The sequence below is a fragment of the Podarcis tiliguerta genome, assembly GCF_965153285.1.
Source record: "Podarcis tiliguerta genome assembly, chromosome: 2".
Lineage (NCBI taxonomy): Eukaryota > Metazoa > Chordata > Lepidosauria > Squamata > Lacertidae > Podarcis > Podarcis tiliguerta.
In genome coordinates, this window is record NC_139535.1 from 23,616,829 (window position 1) to 23,622,490 (window position 5,662).

The window sequence follows — 5,662 nt, forward strand, 5'->3', positions numbered from 1 at the left end:
TCCGACTGTCCCATGAGAAGATTTGTTTCATGAGTAAGGCATGCATTTCCCATAATTTCGGCAAGCTGGGTTTAGCTGGTGGCTGGAGACTTAAACAGAACCCTGAGTGACAGAGGCTGAAGAAGAAACCCAAGGAATTTTAACATTCCCAGATAATTTAACCATGCCCACCTCCCCAGTCATGTTTGGTCTATAGACATATCTTATGTGGCTAAATATTGCTCCGCTCTCATACTGTATTTCAGTTTGGATCCAGCTGATGTAACAGGATTTAACCGTGGGATTTTAGAATTTTCCAGCACTGAACTCAGCTTTGTGTTTGGGATAGATTCTCCATCAAAAGTATACAGAAATAAAAGGCCATATTAAACTATATTTTATGTTGACATATTTTGTTGACTTAAAATTGTTGAAGAAACGCATCTATAATTTGTCATACCTTGATCTTAATAGTAAAGTAACCCCTTATTTTGTATTGTTCAGCAGCTCTGAGCCATGGAGTATAACTAACAGGTTAAGATCTATATGTGCCTTTTGCACTTTACTATTAAGGACCTTGGTTTCTTATAAATCACAAATGGTTCAAGGTGAGAGGCATGGAGATCCTCAGAGCTAAAATGCAAGGAGGAAAATTAGTTTCATTTTGCACTAGAGGTTTAAATAGACAATTATGCCATCCATCTATGAGATCCATGCACAGACAAAGATATACCAGAAATGGTTGAGAATGTCTTTTAATATTTTGTTGGAGGCCGCCCAGAGTGGCTGGGGAAGCCCAGTCAGATAGGCGGGGTATAAATAATAAATTATTATTATTGTTGTTGTTGTTGTTGTTGTTATAGCAGCAAAGCTATTTCTTCTTCCTAAGTGTGTGTATAAAACTACATTTCAGGCAGAATATATATATTCTGCCTGACATGTAGTTACTACCACCAGTAAACTAGCAACAATCAGATGCAAGAGTAGTGTGTCACTACTATTAATTAAGCACTGTAAATACTTTTGATATGGTGATGACAACAATAGTGCTTGGCTATGGAGGTACTAAGAGGCTATCATGGGATTTTTCATTTTTTGGATTTTTCCCCCTAATAAGTTAGTTTTTCATCTGTGTATATAATATATCATTACCTGCAAGAAGACTTCAGGACTGAATAAGCTACTATGGGATTTCACCAGTGTAAAAAAACCAAAAAACAGTCATGTACATATGATAAGATGAATTCACAAGATAAGCTCCTGATAGCCCATAGCTGAAAAAACCATCCCTTCTTTTATCCTCACAACAACCATTTCAGGTAGTTAAATCTAATGAGATTGACAATCCAGAGGCCACCCAGTAAACTGTTTGCCTGAGATTTGGAACCCGCATTTCCCTGGTCTTTGTGCAATACACCACACACTGACTGCCAGTGTAAACTTGAAAGTACTTGGCTTCTGACAGAGTTGACCTCACCACCTTGGGTGGAATTCAACATAGTGCTAAGGAGATCTTTCCATCAGTGCAAGCATTTCTGCTTGCTCCATGGAACATACCCCCTTTCCTCCCCCCAGGTTGTGTTCTGGCGGTTCTCTCAATCCTCTGAAACAGATTTTGGGCAGCCACTGGAGGGGAGAGGAAGGGAAAGCCCTGTTGCACTAGTGGGAGTCTTTATGCTAGCTTCCTCTGAAACTTGTTAGTTGAATCTAGCCCAGATGGAGCCTTCCAACATTCATTGAAAATGATTATTATTTTTAGAATTGTACACTCTTGCATTTGCCTGATAAATGCAATTTAACTTCTGCTATTCCATAGGGTATCCAATAACAAACACGCGGACCAATTTTGGACAAGGGGCAGAATTGAGGTAAACATATATAGCAGAGGTAATGAGTGCTTTCCACTGTCCCTTTCAGGGGTGCCAACTTGAATAAAATATTGTGGGGGCCCAGGTAAGCCCCACCCCACATGACACAGTGCACACACAAACACCATTTGAATGGGAATCCCCATCAACTTTGTGGGGGCCAAAGCCCCCACGGCTCCTGGGAATTGGCTCCTATGGTCCCTTTAGCGAAGTATGTTTGTCCTTTGTTTCCTAGTGATATAGCTAGCTTGCCCCATGATGCTTCAGTTGAGAGTTTCCTCTCATCAAGTGGACAATTTCCTTTAGTTCTTGGGCTGTGAAGAGCAAGACGCACCACCACCAGCAAGATGATTGTGGGATAGTGGCAGCTAGACTTAGAAAATTCCATGGAGGGACGATGAGAGCAAGGAGGCAATTAGCAGGATGTATGGCCAGCAGAGGGAGCAGACACACTGCCGCCACATGTTTTACTAAAAGATTTGAAAGCTGGGGAGGTTGGGGGGAAAGATGTATAAACATAACTTCAGGGAGTAACCTGGATAGCTAAATTTAAATTACTTTAAGATGTACCAACCAATAATCACTTCTAAATTGCCATTCCATAAATGTTTCCATTTTAAAATAAGGTGGCTAGAAGTTTGCTGTCAACTTTTTACCCCCTTTGCTGCTGAAGTGTCCATTAAACTAATCAGGTTTTCTTTTTTTAAAAAAAAAATTAACAGAAACTGCCGTCTTAGAACTATCCTGTTGAGTGGGTGTTGGTGTTTGTAACAATAACGTTGTTTTCATAATATGTGATGGCAGATTAGCACGCTTCTCTGCAGTGTTGTTAACAGTTGTAATTAAGGAATAAACAGTAAAGGGTGTCAGTCCGATGACAATTTCATCTATAGTGTCACAATACAAAATGTCACAAAATATTACTGTTATATAACTACAAAAATATCAAATTAGGCTTTCATCTTAGAAGCAGAGAGGTTGTTTTTTTTAAAAAAAAGAAAGAAAAAAAGAAACAACAACACACAGAAAACAAAACCTGGCATAGAGACCATCGCAATTTTATACCTACTCAGTGTTCTGTCATGAAGACAAGTTGGTAATGTTTTCTTCTGTAAAATTTGGTTCTTTGCCATGCAGTTGAATTAAGAGAAAATATAAAGAGCTGATCCACAGCTTGGGTTTTATGAACACCACTGCATGTAGGAGGATAGAGACGATGCAACAATTACAGCTTGTTATGAAAGATTTCTCAAAAATACATAAACTAGACTTCCATGTGTGTCTTCAGACAATTTCCGCAAGCCTTCCCTAAAATATGTTTTAAAAATTAATTCACTTTAATTCAGGAGAAAATGAAAAGAACTGAGAGTATAGTTGGAACTAATTCCATGGTTCTCAAAAGGGTGAGATGGGTTTCTCTTGGAAGGGACAGTCGGTCACTAGGGGAAGCATGTGAAGGTTGGAAAAGTGTAGAAGGGAATAGAAGCAAAGAAGGAAAAAGGCAAAAAGTAAGAAATTTTCCTACTTTTGAAGATACACTTAAAAAATAATAATCTGAAATTTATAGACTGCCCTTTGGCCCCAACAAATGCTGCTAATAACTTCTTCATATTGCACCTTCTACATGTAGTCAGGTATTTACTGCTGTATAAATTGGTGCTGGAGACGCAGGCTTGCATATGGTGAATTCATGAATGGATGTTTATTTCAGGTTTTAAAATAATCATCTCTTTATCCTTGTTTTCCTTAATTTTCAACAACTAGTACACACAGCATGGATGCGTTCAGACATTACAATAAGCCAAGACTTATGGTGACAAGAATGAGCCAAACCTCCTCTCTCTTCCACTGTTTGTGAGAGGAGGCAATGGCAGCTTTCATCTCTATTTTTTTTTATTCATTGTGGCTTGTGTTCTTCAAACAAATTGTAGTATTCTAACTATGATTTGTTCAAAACAAGCCAACTTCAAACCATGAGTTATGAAGCTGTCTTTTTTCAGACAAATCATAGTTAAGATTAACCATAGTTTAGGGTGCAAGAGCGTGCCAAATTGCAGTTAATCTAAAATGGAAGCAAAAGCTCCCAATCTAGAGGAGATGAGAGAGGTATGTGTGAGCCCGAGAAGAGACTAGGTTTGTTCTCATCTGTCAGGGGTTCAGGAGCAGAGTCACAGGAGAGGGAAGAAACGGAGAGCGAGGGGGAGGAGTCGGAAGGAAATGTCAGCGGCGACAGTAGTCCGAGGTCTCTGAGTCTCTCCAGTGACTCGGAGGATTCACAGAAAGGGGCCCCCATGGTCAGGGCAAGGGGGACACCTCGGGAAGAAGGGGCCAGAGGGGACTCAGAGAGTAACAGCTGGAAATCCGGACCAGCTTCCCCCCCAGAGTGCAGTAGGGGGGAGGAGTCCAAGGCATCGGGATCAGGGAGCGCGCAGGCAGAGGGAGAGCGTGAAGCAGGAGTGGCCACACCCTCGTCAGGGAGCGAGGAAACGGTCATCAGGAAAGTTAAACGCGCGCGCGCGCCAAGTTCAAATGTACAGGAGGGCGGCAAGGTGGGCAGCCCGGGTAGGGAGCCAGGTCCTAAAGCACGCCGAAGAGAGGGGGAGGAGTCAGAGGGGTCCAGCTCTGCGTCAGAAGAGTCCAGGAGGGAAGAGACCCCGGGGGGTAGTAAGACCCAGAGGAAGAGAGAGAGAAGGAGGAGGTGGAGTAAGATTAGAGTTTTAAGCTGGTGCACAGGGGGCGGAGATCCAGATAGAGCTTCGCCGGTCTAAAGCTCAGACGTAGAGCTGGGACGCTGAGATTTGTAAATGGAGACTATTCTTCAATAAAGACTTTGATACTGTACTACCGGCTAGCGTTGGTCCTTGGTGAGCTGGGACCCGGAGCCAGCTCTGACAGTAAGCTCTATCTCTATTCTTAAAGTTTTGGCACCAAGAACCTCGCCACGTGAGTTGACGCAGCGAGGGCAGAGGAGGGGTGCTTCAAGAGCTCACAGAACTCAGGCAAGATGACGACGGAAGAGCAGATATCCGCCCTGCAAGAAGCTGTGACACGACTCAGCACGGAGGTAATTGCATCCAGAAAGAGAGAGGAGGAAATGAGTAGCGCCTACCGGGATCTCCAAGTAAGATTGGACGTGATTTCCAAACAGGGGCCACCTGGATCCAAAGCAGAGGGCATTGGATTGGGAAAGAGGGGAGGCAGCCTTGTATCCCATTTTGACGGGAGTTTACAGCAGTACCCCAACTTTAGAGCAGACCTGTTGTTTGCGCTGGATCTGCTTGACAAAGACTTTAGAGATGAAAGAGAGAAAGTGGGGTTTATCCTATCCCATTTGCATGGTGAAGCCAAAACGTGGCTGAGAAATTTATGGAGGGACAATGATCCGGCGCTCCAAGACGCGAAGGCTTTCATTAAAGCTATGGACTCGTGTTTTTTATCAAAGATAGACGTTGATATTGCCAGGAGAGACATACATGGACTTAAGCAAGGCAAAGCCAGCGTGCGTCAGTACCATACGCGTTTCTTCGCACTGGTTCATGCACTGGGATGGGACAAAGCTTCTGCGCCAGTGAGAGATCTCTTTTGGGAGGGCTTGAATACAGAAGTAAAAGCCGAGATTGGAAGGGGGGAGAGGCCAAGGAGCACCCAGGAAGTGGTCCAGAGGGCTCTGGAGATCGGGGTGCATCTGGAGGAACGTCCTTGCAACAGAGAAGAAGGACGTTGGGGAAGGGCACCAGCCAGAGCACCTCCCTTCTATCCCAAAGAAGCAGCGCGTGCGCAGTCCACGCCCTCGCAGGGAGGGGGAGAGGAACCGA